Raw genomic sequence first — 14,006 nt, forward strand, 5'->3', positions numbered from 1 at the left:
ATTGGGATTCCGTTGCACAGTACTCTTAAAGTTTCCTTTACTGCTGTTAAAATTTTGGTAAGAGTAAAAGATGAGGCTACGTAGAGTGTTTACTAGAACCCGCTGTGTACCATTGTTTAAAAAAAACGGAAATAAGAAGCCATTGATATTTGATATTGCCTCAATATTGCTCTCTTAAACATGTTCAAGTCTTCAAAAAATGCTCTTTGCGTCCTCTGTATTAGAAACGTCTATGAATAAAGCCGTAGACTTTCCCAGAAACATTGAAAGTTAACCAGTGTTTTTAACATTTTAAAACGTGAATTTTAACAGGCTGGAGTTTGAAACATCCATTACCACACAGTTACTTCACTTTGTAACATTTGAACATCATTTCTGGAAATGAAAGGTTAGAATTGCGTCATCTCATTTTCATCAATAAAACGCTCCTTTTCACAATCGTTTACATTAGTCACGATTTCAGGTTGGAACAAGTTAAACACGATGCAGAACTTTGTACCATTGCTAGCGTTAGCCAATCTGATGTTTGTAGTGTACGGGTGTGAGCCGTATATTACAAGTGACCAAACTGTGTACTGCGAAGCTCCTTTAGGTAAGTGTTTTATTGTTTTATTGTATTGATCATCGATTAATTTGAGTTATGTCTTAACAAAATGAAGCCTGAAAAAAAACGCCAACAAACTACAAACAATAGATATGAACATTAACTGTTAAATAGGTCTAAACACATTGCCAAATGTAATTGCTAAATAGGAAGATATAATGGCCATACAAATGGAAATATTATCAATGAATGCAATTAAAAACGCTAAATAAACTAAAACAGTCAATTTACATGAACTATTAGTTAGCAAATAAACGTGTGTCATATTGAGTAACTTTTACTTAATATATGAATATATATCATTTCAAAGTAAGATCTAAGATGTTGACACATAAATGATAATTTTCCGTTTTTATTCACAAAGACAAACTTCATAGATAAAAAAAATGAAAATTAAAGACGTAATTTGCTTATTTAATATTTTGTTTTCATTACAATCCCCAGAAAGGCCAAAACTAGTAAAAACATAAAAAATATTACTTTATCATTAAAACACATGTTCACAAAAGTTACTTAATAAGAAACATTTTAATAATTATAAGTATATTGATTTTAAATTTTTATTGCTCAGCATTAATATATATAACAATGCTTTTGTTAAATATAAAATGAATCGAAAGTTACAATTCAACAGTGATTATGTCATCGCTACACTCAAAAGTTGTATCAAGGTTTATTTTGAATATCACCTGATAACAAAATAACTAATGCAAAAACAAAATTCGGACCTGAAATGTAATTCAAAATGTCAAAATTGTTACCTGTAATGTAAATCAAAATTTATAGTTTTCTTGAATTCTTTCAAATATGAAAATCAGTCTCCAACATAAATGTCTGCGTAATTAGATTATGTTATCTACTTATTCTTATTATTGACAGTATTCGTTGGAGTTGTAAACTGTGCCAAAATAGAAGACAGAGACGCAACATTCCGCGTTAAAATTACTTCTAATATCAAAGTAAGTTTCATCGTTCTCTTCTTATAACGTGTAATTTATCTATCTATCTATCTATCTATCTATCTATCTATCTATCTATCTATCTATCCATCTATCTATCTATCTATCTATCTATCTATCTATCTATTTATCTATCTTTCTATCTATTTCTATCTTTTTATCCATCCATCCGTCCATTTATTCATCCATCCATCCATCTTTCTATCTATTTTGTCTTTCTTGTCAGGGACAGGTTGGCTATATAGGTAAAACAGTAACGGTCATTGGATATGGAAGAGGCCATTCCTGTGGACCTACCGTACTGGACGTCAACCGGAAATACATATTTACCAGCAAGTTCTTTTTATTTATATAATAAATGACTATTTACATTTTTTTTCTATTAAATTTATAGACAACCTCTTCATACATTTAAAGGACATTGCCACAATTTGAGATCAAACTTGATTCTGTTTTTGCTTTTTTTGGTTTGAATTATTTACTTTTGCATTTTAAATGATTGACTACAAGTCAAATTACAGGCGGGATGCAAAGATAAGAAATGATTGTTATGTAAACAAAACTGGAGTATTTTATTTGCTTACAAATAATGCAAATAACAAATAATCATTTCTTTAACAAATTAGACAAACAAGATCATTTGATCCAGTATATCAAGTAATTATATTTTATACGAAACAAAACCACAACGTTCATTAAATACCTAACCAATACCATATGTGTGTAAAAAATAACAATACCAGAAATCTTTTTTTACATAACAAGGTGTTTCTTTGTATTGTGTTTGTAACTCAAACTTCTCAATTCTCAATAATCATTTTAAAACCCCAATTTTCCATAAAAGATTTTAACAATAGGAAAATGAAATTTGAAAAGTTTAAGCGGGATTCATGTCCAGGCCTTCTTAAAAAAATAAAATAAAAAGAATTCTAACTAACTTCGAAACAGAAAAAATGGGAAATAAATATACAAAGAATGCTAAATTGCCCATGGATTAGACCAAAATTTATTTTTCTTTTATTTCAGTTAGTCGTTACAGTTCGCCCAACAGACTTGAGATATATGAATATTTTGAAGCAACGCTAGAAAATCTGAACAGATTTAGTAAATTTGACTGCTCCTGCAAGGTGATAAAAAAGTTTTATCATTTAATTCAAAAACACAGGAAATGCATGGAAGCCATAGGATGTTTAACATTTATAACAATTGTCGAACCCTTTTCAGGTCGAAGTTGATCTTCCGTATCAGCCACTTTACGGAGAACCTGCTCCCATTGGTGACAAATGCCTGATCACTGAGCGTGAATTCGACTGTCATTTTTACGAGGGCTACTGTGCCCGACAACCATCTAACGTGAACAGCTATAGACAGAGGTCACCTTGTCAATGGTTTGCTCCGAACACACCATGTCTTTAAAGAACTTGTCAACACTTGAACATTAAAGTTCTACGAAAAGTAAACAATAATAACTTAACAAATAAGATCTTTGAGTTATATCTAGTCGCAATCTCATGTTTTACCATAAAAATTCAAAATTGATAATAGGAAGGAATGCGGGAAATTCCGTTCTGTTTCAATCAACAAATACGTTTTCTTTATGTCTATGTTGTTTACATGCATCAGATACTGTAATACAAAGTAGTGAAATTACTACGGATTCTAGGTTATTCAGAAATAAAACATTCTCATTATCCTTGATGCTTTATTTTTAATTCAATTATTAATCACTATCATAACGGAAAAAAACGCCACCAAGTATTAACACGGTAAACATTAAAATTTGACCTTTCAACTTACCATTTCAGTAATGCGTGTGTACTGATATAATTTTAATGATTCAAAATGCCAGAACACGTTTCGAGGAAGTTTCCAGACGGGGATATAGAACGTCTTTCTGATATTTTAGACCATATTACTATTATAGGGAAAAAATTATACACCAGGGTATACTCTTTGATTAAAATGTTCATGCAATAGAATAATTTTTGTTGAATTAATTCTATATTGTTTAACTTGTAAATAAATCCATTTTGAAATAGTTTTTAAACGCGCTACAGTACAGACCAGAAGTTTTCATAGTTAAGTATATATATCGTCAAAGTTTTCGGAGGTGGGTGATATGTATTTGGAAAACCACGGTGTGGTGATTTGGAAAATCTGATTGCACTTTGTAAAATTAACAGCATCAAGATGTTTTCATAAAGGTCACCTAGTTGTAAAACTGAAAAATAAGGATTAAAAAATCGTGCTAGATATTACCTCAATTTTTAATCACCTACTTTTGAAAGTTGATATACTGCTTTATATATGTACATAGATAAATCAACATTCAAAGGAAGCAATATTCGACTAAATTCAAGTTTCTTTCGAAGACTAATCGACGATTTTATACTAAAATGACCATTGCGTCTCGAATATGCAAGCTAATGAATAACTGTTACAAAAAGATCCCTTAATTTTTATTAATTGTCAATTACATCAACTTTAAATATAATGTCAAGCAGTGTTTTGAACTTATAAAACAATGACAACATTATTTTCTTTTTTTTAAATTCATGTCAACAAACTACAAATAGTTTCTGATTGATGAAAAAGCGAAAAGAAAATATAACGATAATTGATGAAATATAATACAAAACAATTATTACCAAGAAAAACACCGACGCGACTTGTAAGAGTTGTTTTTCTTTATAAATGAAAAGCATTATCTTTATAATTATAAACATGTAAGCAAATTATTTTAAATTCTTCATGGTAATTAAAAAGCACAGGATGAATTTCTGCCATTCAGTTAACTGAAATGTGACTGATCGGTAACTGAAAGGTGACTGAATGGCATAGTTATGCCATTCAGTCACCTTTCCAGATCATTCAGTTAACATTCAGCTCACTGAATGGCAGAGGTTTATCCTGTGAAGTGAAGTAAGGTCATCAATAATAGCAATTTTGTACACACGAATATTAAAAGAACTGTTATACTAGCAATCATTAATACAGATAAAAATATAGGGATTGTGAATACGAGTGTGCGTTACTAAAACGCAATATGGAAAATATTTTAATGTTTAACTATTTATTGCTTCATCGTATTGTATTTTTACGAACATTGAATGATACTCATGCACTGTGCCTACTGTTTACCTAAATATATTTAATATTATTACAAGGCTACATTTATTCATTGTAAATAAATACTTTTCAATACTAAAACAAGAAAAAAAAATACTTTTTTATAAAAATCGTTTGACACAACAAATATTAGACACATTTCTTCCAAGTCAATAGAGTATAAGTAGGGTTTACATATTCAGGACGTTGTAGAAAGAAACTAAGTGAGTTTATTTCTTTATTATTTTCGCTTTCCAAGTGCAACAGATAGTACTTTGAAGCTATAAAGATAAACAGAAGACAATGAGCATGACATTAAAGTTATAGATGTTCGTCTATTTGTGTAAAAATTGTATTTGATTTTATTTGGTATTTGTTGTTTTTTTTTGATCGAGTGTCAATTGTCAGTTAAATTTAAAACTGTAATACGCTTCTCACATGATACCAATTTTGAAAAACAGATGGTGTGAAATTTGATTTAAAATTGCTACCAATGGGACTATGCTTAACACACACAATGAAAAAAGCTATATACATTTCATAAAATTGTGGTTAAAAATATAACCCGTTTTAGCCTGTTATAATTTTACATTTTAATAGCACGTACAAGATACATGTATCATCCTTTTGATCGCTAAAGAAAAAAAAAATCATTTCTTCTATAAAACAAATGCGTAAGTAGGAGTTCGTCTTAAGTGAATTATCATTTTAATGTCATTTTAATGTCACATGTATCAAACAGTAAAAGTAAATAACTTTCTATCCATTTATGTAATTCGTTGTATACCTACGCCAGACTCTAACTAAAAAAACTTTTTATGATATGAGTGTAATTTGACCCCCATACTTCGCCATTTTTAAAAGTTTGTTATGTACATTAAATCATTTTGTGTATTTTTAGACTATTTGATATAATAAATGTATTTTACATTTTATTTGATTCATCTGCACTCACTGGCAGCATACGACGTTAGACAAGACGCTCTTTTGTAATCATATGACAGTGAGGGAAAACGTAACGGATTAGACGGGCGATTTGTTCCTAAGTCAGTCAAGAATTGACATTTTTCTTATATGAATTTTGAATTGAAAATATAGAACAATTTTGAACAAGAAAAAAGATTTTGACAGAGAAATTTAGTTTTAATAGATACATCTTTGATAAAATATTTTGTTTGTTTTAGCAAGATCTCAGTGTTTTCTGAATGAAATCTAAATTACATTAGTCGAAATATGCTAAAAATGCAAAAAAGGCAGGAAAAGGTTAACTTTTTGATGTAATTTCTAAAACTTGTACGCTTTTAGATCACATATGAAAATCATGAAAAAGACTTTAAAAGTTTATATTTACAAAGGAGGCAAAAGTGTAAAATAAATTGATGTTCATCTTAAGTTGGCATTTATATAGTCCTTTAATATAAATTTGGATTATCCAAAAAAGAACCAATTAAAATATGTCGTAAACAATATGCTTAAAATAGCATCTAGAACAATACATTGTTGTTAAAATCCATACAAATGTATTGTAAACAAACATGTTTGTATGAAAAAATAACAACTTTGTTTTCTTTTCTGTAAAGGCTTAAGCATTAAATATTTAATTTGGCACTCTTTTGATAAGATTTCTTATTGTAAATGTTTGAACCGAATAGAATACCTTGTGGAAGGGTAGTATGACTGGTGTGGCTGAAAAAAATGACACAGGTGTACTTCGTTGGCGCAGGTTTTATACTTAGATAGAAATGTGATTGTGATCAGATGACAGAATTGCTCCGTAGAACGAGATCTGAAGTGAGAGATTTTGTTGATGTGAGTCATGTACAAGTGAACACCGCTACAAAAGAACAAGTGAAGCTGGTAACGGTAAAACTAGTGAAACTGCGCAGAAAATTAAAGTCTTCTGTTAAAGGTACAGTTTCTAACCTATCACCGACCGCATCGTATTGGTTACTCAGTAAAGATCGAAAACACTGTCCAGTTTTTGTTTCCAACCAAGTTTTATATTTTTAAAAGCGCAATATTTTTAGAACTAGATTGTGACAAAAGACATTTCGTGGCTCCATTCAATCGACCTCGAAAGAAAATGACAGTCAGAACCCAACACAGTAGAATAAAAGATTTAGATTATCTAAAATACATGTCAACAAATTTCATCCAATACAGAATGATAGTAATTTCAGTTAAATTTTTTGTATTCTCACACAAAATCACTAATTATCCGCCAAAAATGATACAAAATATTAAACAATAAAAATAAATTTATAAATACTTAATTGAAAGGCTTTGCATTTTCTGTCGAAGGTTTTTTTAAAATCAATAATGAAAAATTACTATCGCTATGTTAAGCAGATAGGATTTTTTGCCGACGTGTTTAACAACATCTCGAAAGAAAACAACTGGTTATGGCAAGTAACTTGAGAAAATTTATCAATTTATTTCCATTCCAATAATCCTAGATCAAAGGCAAAGACATGTTATCTGGGTTAAGTCCTCTGTAGCTTGTAGCACTATTCATAAAAACATTTAGACTTTGCATGTTAGTTTGAATTTAAGTTATCATAGGAAAAATTATAAGCGATTTTCACGAATGCATTTGTAATTTATTTGACTTAGTTTTCTCTTAAGTGAAACCCCTTTCCTAGCAACGATCACAATACTTTTAAAAAGTATAGAAACATGCATCAAAAATCCCAAATTCTCATATTCAAAGTGATAATGTGATAGATTCAATGTGTCAAGCACAGTTCGAGTTGAGTCTGAGTAAGGGAATTGTTACAAAAATGTGTATCGTTAGACTTTTGCAGAATTAATTCTATTCGTGTGTTTTAGGTAATAACTATATTTGTGCAAAATAATTGTTTAGAGAGGTTCAATTTAGGTGTTCGTGTTCTATTCTATGCATTATATGACATTTCGCAGTTTAAAAGTACAGTTTACAATAGAGGGTAATGGCTATTGAAAAACAACAACGCATTGTATAAGCAAATTTCTCGTAAAAAAAACTGAACACAATTTCAAGTTGTCATTTACAATAGAATTAAATCATCAGGTTTATTTTGTAACAGAGGCTACATGCGCTTTTATTGGGGGGGGGGGGTTAACATGACGTTTTTAGAGCATTATTTAGATATGTTTTGATGTCATTTATTGCACTGATTGATATTAGTTTTACACATGATAACTATCATTTGCACTATGTTTTTAGATTCATACAAATGACTTGTTATCTTTGATGTGTGCATTTGTAAAGTATATTTAAATGTAATTAAAGTTTGTGTTAAATGTCATCTTGGTTTTACGGCAGCATTTGTTCATCTAATAGCTACAGAATTTGTTTATGAAGTTTTTATATTGATTGTTGATTTTAATCACCAAAACCGATAAGATATATCGTCTAGAACATATATGTTGAAATGAAATGTTAATTTGATATTTTAATTTATTGAGATCATTATAAACAAAAATCTGAAGTAAATGTAAAGGCCGCGTTTTATCGAACGTGTGGAATAGAATTCATAAAAGCTATGTCTATTCCTGATATAATTAGATCAGTTTTTGTTTTTGTTTCATTTCTTCTACTTTTTCATCTCATACTTATGCACAGTAAAGTTAAAATATAAAATATTAGTCATATGCTCATGGGATGTAAATTGGTTGAAAGTGGTATCATAAAAAGCGAGGATAAAGATACAAATCCAAGAGAGATACCCTCATTGTGATTTCCAAATTTGTTTTTAGGTAAAGTAAAGTAAAATATTGTTTTATCAGTATCTAATCTAGTTTTTATATATGTTCTGCACGTCATTTTTCATTTCATTCATTTTTCTTTCACAATGAATACTAAATTTTATTTATTGCCAAGTTGATATTCGGTTTTACGAAAATAATTGTACGATTAAATAAAGAATTTGCTGTTTGCTAATTTTTGTAAAAACTTTATTGATTTTTCCATGGTGTTCTTAGTTTGATGCGGGGACATATTAAATTTTATATATTTTTTTTTTAAATGACACATTAGTATATATGTACTTTTATTTTGGGTGTTTATTCTTTTGTCAGTATTAAATTAGACTATTCATAATATTACAACAGTTTTGATTAAATTAATTAATGATGAAACATGCTAACAAATAGCGGTGCAAACGCCTAATAGTTTTTCGTTTCACATTCGATAATATATGTATTCATGCTAACCAATAGTGATGCGAACGCCTAAAATTTTTTGTTGTAAACTCGATAGAATATGTATGTCTTCGAGGTCATCAGAATAACTTAACACAAATGACAAATGAGGGCTCTAATTTTCAACCCACCTTGAAAAGGTCCTGAAAGATCACGAAGATTACCCACAATGTTGTAGAGGAAATTAAATTGTACATTAAATATTTTTGTCATAAGTTTTAAATTTTTTTTAATATGATACAGCATTCATTGATTAAATTTGGATGAAAGTTTAGCTTGATTCCCATCAATATTAGTTTTAGTAAAAAAAAACAACTATAATGCGTCTTACGTTCATATTTTATTCCTTTTCCTTTTATAATGTAACTTTGTTAAATTCATTTTCTGACACGGCTATGCCTTTCTTTTTTTATCACATAAAGATTAAGATAAACATTTTATGAATAAACACATCATTTTCATAAATATTTTTTTCAAAAGATATTGATAATTCTTTTCAAAATTCCATAATCATCCTTTACATTCTTATGCATGTTTTTCTTATTGACAGCTAATCAACGGTTTAATTCATATAATAGATACAATTGTTTAATGTTCAAAAGCATACATCTGATTTATAATTAAGTACAGCTTCATGATATTAAAGGACTAAGTGCGGTTTTATGCAATTTTTGCCCCCAAAATCAAAGTTCTAGAAAGAGCTTTAAAATAAGGTGAAAGATAGTTAAAATCATATTGGAAATAAAGGTGTAAAAGGTTATCACCACAGTGACGTCATAATGTAGAAATGACGTCATGAATATTGCATTATTTTGATAAATTGATGTTTTGTGGCAAAATATGGGTGTTTTCCGATGAGTTTTCGACTGGGAAATATCGAGCGCAGGCTTGCTCAAGTACCATTTTTTAGTATGATATGTAAAACTATCTGAAGAAAAACATATGTTAAAATCGCAATTGAGCAGACCTGCGCTCTATATTTCCGGATGCAAAATATAGAGCAAAAATGAGAATATCTTCATTTGTTTGCAAATTTGCGGGAATTAGGTCATTTAGGTGACGTCATAGATAAGCAGCGAGTGAGCAATGATGACTAAAATAAAGATTAAAGTAATAGGCATCCTCTTTACAAGGATTTGTGAAGATTTCATTTTTATACGATACTATTTAAAAATTGGTTGAAATCGGGGGCAGATATTTGACCATACCGCACTTAGTCCTTTAAAGGTTGATCGTACTTCTAAATGAATATAAGTTTTTTGAAAAGTGAATCAATGAATTATTTCAAAAGTTTAAGAGCTAATCCATTTAATCAATTAATAATTTTAAAATTAATTTGAAGAACTTTATTTAAAATTTCATCAAACACATGCTCTGATTTTGGATATATAATTTTATTGAAAAGAAAGATGGGAAATATATACAAGAAATCTAATGATTGCAATGAATTATATTTAAATTTGAATTTTAAAAACACATACTTTTTCCTATATGTAATCTGTCCGTTAGACTTTTGGGATTCTGACGGTTTTATTTAAAAATTTCATTTAAGTGTAAAAGTAAACGTCTTTACATTACTGAATTAATTGATTATTTTGTTCTGTCTCAAAATGAAATCGAAATATGCATTTTGTCAATTCAATGATATCTTTTCGAAACAAACGGCTTAACATTTTGTATCAACAAATACCAATCATTAGTGCCATTCAACATGGGAATTAAATCTTCACAGGTGACCACCTTTGTGAATGACGCTGCTTTTTCACGAACCATACGTTTAATTCTATTTATTAATATTTGAAATGTTATTTTTCAAGTAGAGACATTGCAAACGATTTACAGTGCACTCATTTCATATTAATCAAAGACATATGTCAGCTCCTTAAATGAACAAGATTTATACCTTAAACATTTTTAATAGTATGTGCATACCTAATATGCTTTTAAATGCATCATAAACATAGTAAAACGTCTGGATTATCTCTAACAAATGTTATCTACCAATGGTAGAGATTTGATTCTGATTATGACGTAAATTAAAAGGTCGCCTACTGACAATTTGTTAAACACTTTCTTAAATACACTTAACTTAATATGATTTTGTGTTTTGTTAATGAGATAATGATAAATCCCCGTATACTTGATCTTTATTAGGATCTACCAAAACGTGATATACAATATTTCAATTTATTCTAATTACATAAAGAAGAAACGAATCTGAATATTTTCTCTGTAAAGATTTATATCTAAACAAAAAATATGTTCAACGAATCGATATTTGTTTTAACCTGACATTTGAATTCACTTAGTAGTAAGAAGGAGCAAAGATCCTAAACCAAAATTGTGAACCTTATAGCCCAAAGGTCAGGGCTTTGATGTTTGGATGGGTTTTATTGGTAATATAGTAAACGAATATATCACTTCTAAAATCTTTTCTCTACTATTTTGTAAAAGAAGGATAAAAAATTCCACTTTGAGTAAAAAAGAATTTTCAAATATTGATATAAAAAATTATATATAGATATATTTAAAAAAAAAAAGACATAAGAAAAATCACTTTATAGAACTACTTATAGGTATTCAAAATGTATGCTGAATATCTTAATAGTATTTTATTCATTAAATAAATGTAACATAGTACTGTATCGTATGTTTCCATTATTGGTAAAAGTTTTCATTCTTAATCACAATTTTCACAAAGAAAAAATGTTCATGCATGTGGATGCATTAATGTTCTTTAACACGGATTACAAAAACTGGTAGTAAATGTAATATTTATTGTATTGCATCAGATGTTATGTTACATGCGTAAGATTAGAAGCTTGCATACATCTACTACAGGTAGAACAAATTATTTTAAAGTATTCGTCCAATTCAAATTTAAGAATAGCATATACGCATTTTGTGTAGTTTTTTTTATGGTTTTATAGTAAACAAATCAAAGAAACAAAGATGGCCTTGAGGATGAAAAAGAAGAAAGAAATTAAATTATAATCCTAAAGTTGTATTTTTAACTATTCTCAAAAAATATCAATTCGTTTACGAAATTTATATTACCACATAAAGTATTATTAACATTATTCATTCATTTTATTTTATTGTGACTCAAGTCTATCAGAAACTTCTATCAGCGATCCATAAGTCTCAATATTTTTTTTAAATTCCCTCTCTTCAAAAACATCAATGTGAAAATGTTATTTATATAAAAGCATGTTTTTATTTTTTATGAAAAAATTAATGAAACCACAATACAATTAACAAAAGTTCTTAAAATATGAAAACGATAATAAAAATTTGTTGATTACTTCTAAAGATTTCTTTTGTATAAGCATAAAGCATTAATAAAAAAAAATTTAAAAAAAGACATTTTGTGAAGAAAAAAATTGTAAAAGCATGCGTAATGCAATTAAAGTCCATATTGATTATCCTATGGTTCACATTTTTGAAAATTTTATTTCTCAAAGTTCAATAGTTACAATAAATACCATCATAAAATAGTCGAAAGATGCTATGCAATTTCAATTATTATGCTTCAGATTTTATGTCAACATAACGAAATCACAATTTTAGAATAATAAAAAAAACCCTTTATTTCTAGTTAATATTTTTATTACATATGAATTATAAGAAATGCATTTTTGTTTTGTTTAAAAGGCATACATAGAAGAAAACAACCTAATACAATTAAGTAGCTTGTAAACATTCATGTACTTTGAAATTTTGATCATTTTTCGAAAAATTAGTAGCGAACACACTAATCAATGGGAACACACAATGGGATCTCTGCGCAGAGGTGCACAATCTTGAATTGGGTCCGTCGTCCTTAATATTTGTAATATGTTTATGCATTCATTTTACATTAATGTTTATAAGCTAGGCTGCATGTACTATGTTAATGTATACAACTTAAAAATTTTAACAAAAAACTGGTTTTTTTTTCATTTTATTTAACTTAGTTGGAATAATAATATTTGGCCGAGGGTAAAGAAATTTGATTTTACGAAATTAATCTTTTACAATATCAGGTCTTATTGCTCCTTGTTTTTCATAATTATTTCAAGGGTGTGTTTGTGTGCAATTTAATTGATTTTACGTGCATGATATTTCAGTATTGTGGCTAATTACAGAAGCGCAAAGAAAAAGAAAGAATGGATTGCATTTCATCTGATATTTTTTTCAATTTTAAATTGATATAAAAATTATCTGACAAGCATTGATCATACATGTATCAAAACGAAACTTGCCTTATATTATTCAAAATGAAACTTGCCTTATATTATTACTTGTTATTATAATTGCCTGTGATTTCAGCATTGCATTACATGTGTTTTTGCTTATTATAAGTGGTTGTAATTATTTTTCAAAAGGAGAACATATATGAATCAAGCATTGATCATTTATTTTCATAAAAACAACATTAGGGGAAATACCATCCTCATAGATAAGTCTAATTAAAAGTATTTGGAGTTATTTCTATTGAATTATGTCCTTAGCGATCTGTTAGAACTATAAAAGCAAGTATTAAAATAGGAAATAAACAGATTAAAGAAAGCAACAACGATATTTTTTTTTTAATCAATGACCTGCAAATTTGTTTGCATTTCGGTTTTTTTTATCTGTTTTGCATTAAACTGCGATGTGTAGAAGCAAATATCAATTCCTTGGCTGTAAGAGGCAAATAATTAGGTCAGTGTGTTAATACATTAATTTTATTTTTTTGTATGTAATAGGGCACGTCCTATTTAACCGCAATATGATGGAGCAACTTAGTCATATAATTTCATTCTGCAGTTATATGAGTGTATGCTTTATGAAATTAAATTAATATATTTAAGACTGCAAAACCGTATCACAGAATTTGAAATGGATGTTTGGTTTTGAATTTTTTGGGGGGCAATATTTAAATTCATAAACTGAAACTCATTTGAAACCAATTTCCATAAAAGTGAAATAACTATCATATTAAGACAAACTGATTACATTGATTTACTGTTTGACAATGACCTTAAACGTATCGCTTCTTAGTCGTGTAGTTAAATCTAATAATTTAAATTTCAACGAAGTAAAGAGATGACAGTTTTCATTGTGTAGGAAGTGACAGGCCTCATATATAAGGCTGATCACTCAAGTGCCTAGATCTTAGCTCGTTTGAA

General features: G+C 28.5%; 1 protein-coding gene and 1 non-coding gene across 2 annotated transcripts in view; one reads left to right on the forward strand and one right to left on the reverse strand.

Annotated features, from left to right (window-relative positions):
* LOC117683192 (E3 ubiquitin-protein ligase TRIM71-like) overlaps positions 1 to 14,006 on the reverse strand; it is a 182,662-nt gene that overhangs the window by 122,615 nt on the left and 46,041 nt on the right. The window lies entirely within an intron of this gene.
* On the forward strand, positions 163 to 1,937 carry LOC105334339 (uncharacterized). Its single transcript, XR_010713404.1, has 4 exons — positions 163 to 388; positions 464 to 592; positions 1,484 to 1,563; positions 1,790 to 1,937. It is a non-coding gene; the product is annotated as an uncharacterized protein (transcript).

This window comes from Magallana gigas, chromosome 4, assembly GCF_963853765.1.
Source record: "Magallana gigas chromosome 4, xbMagGiga1.1, whole genome shotgun sequence".
In the NCBI taxonomy this organism is placed as follows: Eukaryota; Metazoa; Mollusca; class Bivalvia; order Ostreida; family Ostreidae; genus Magallana; species Magallana gigas.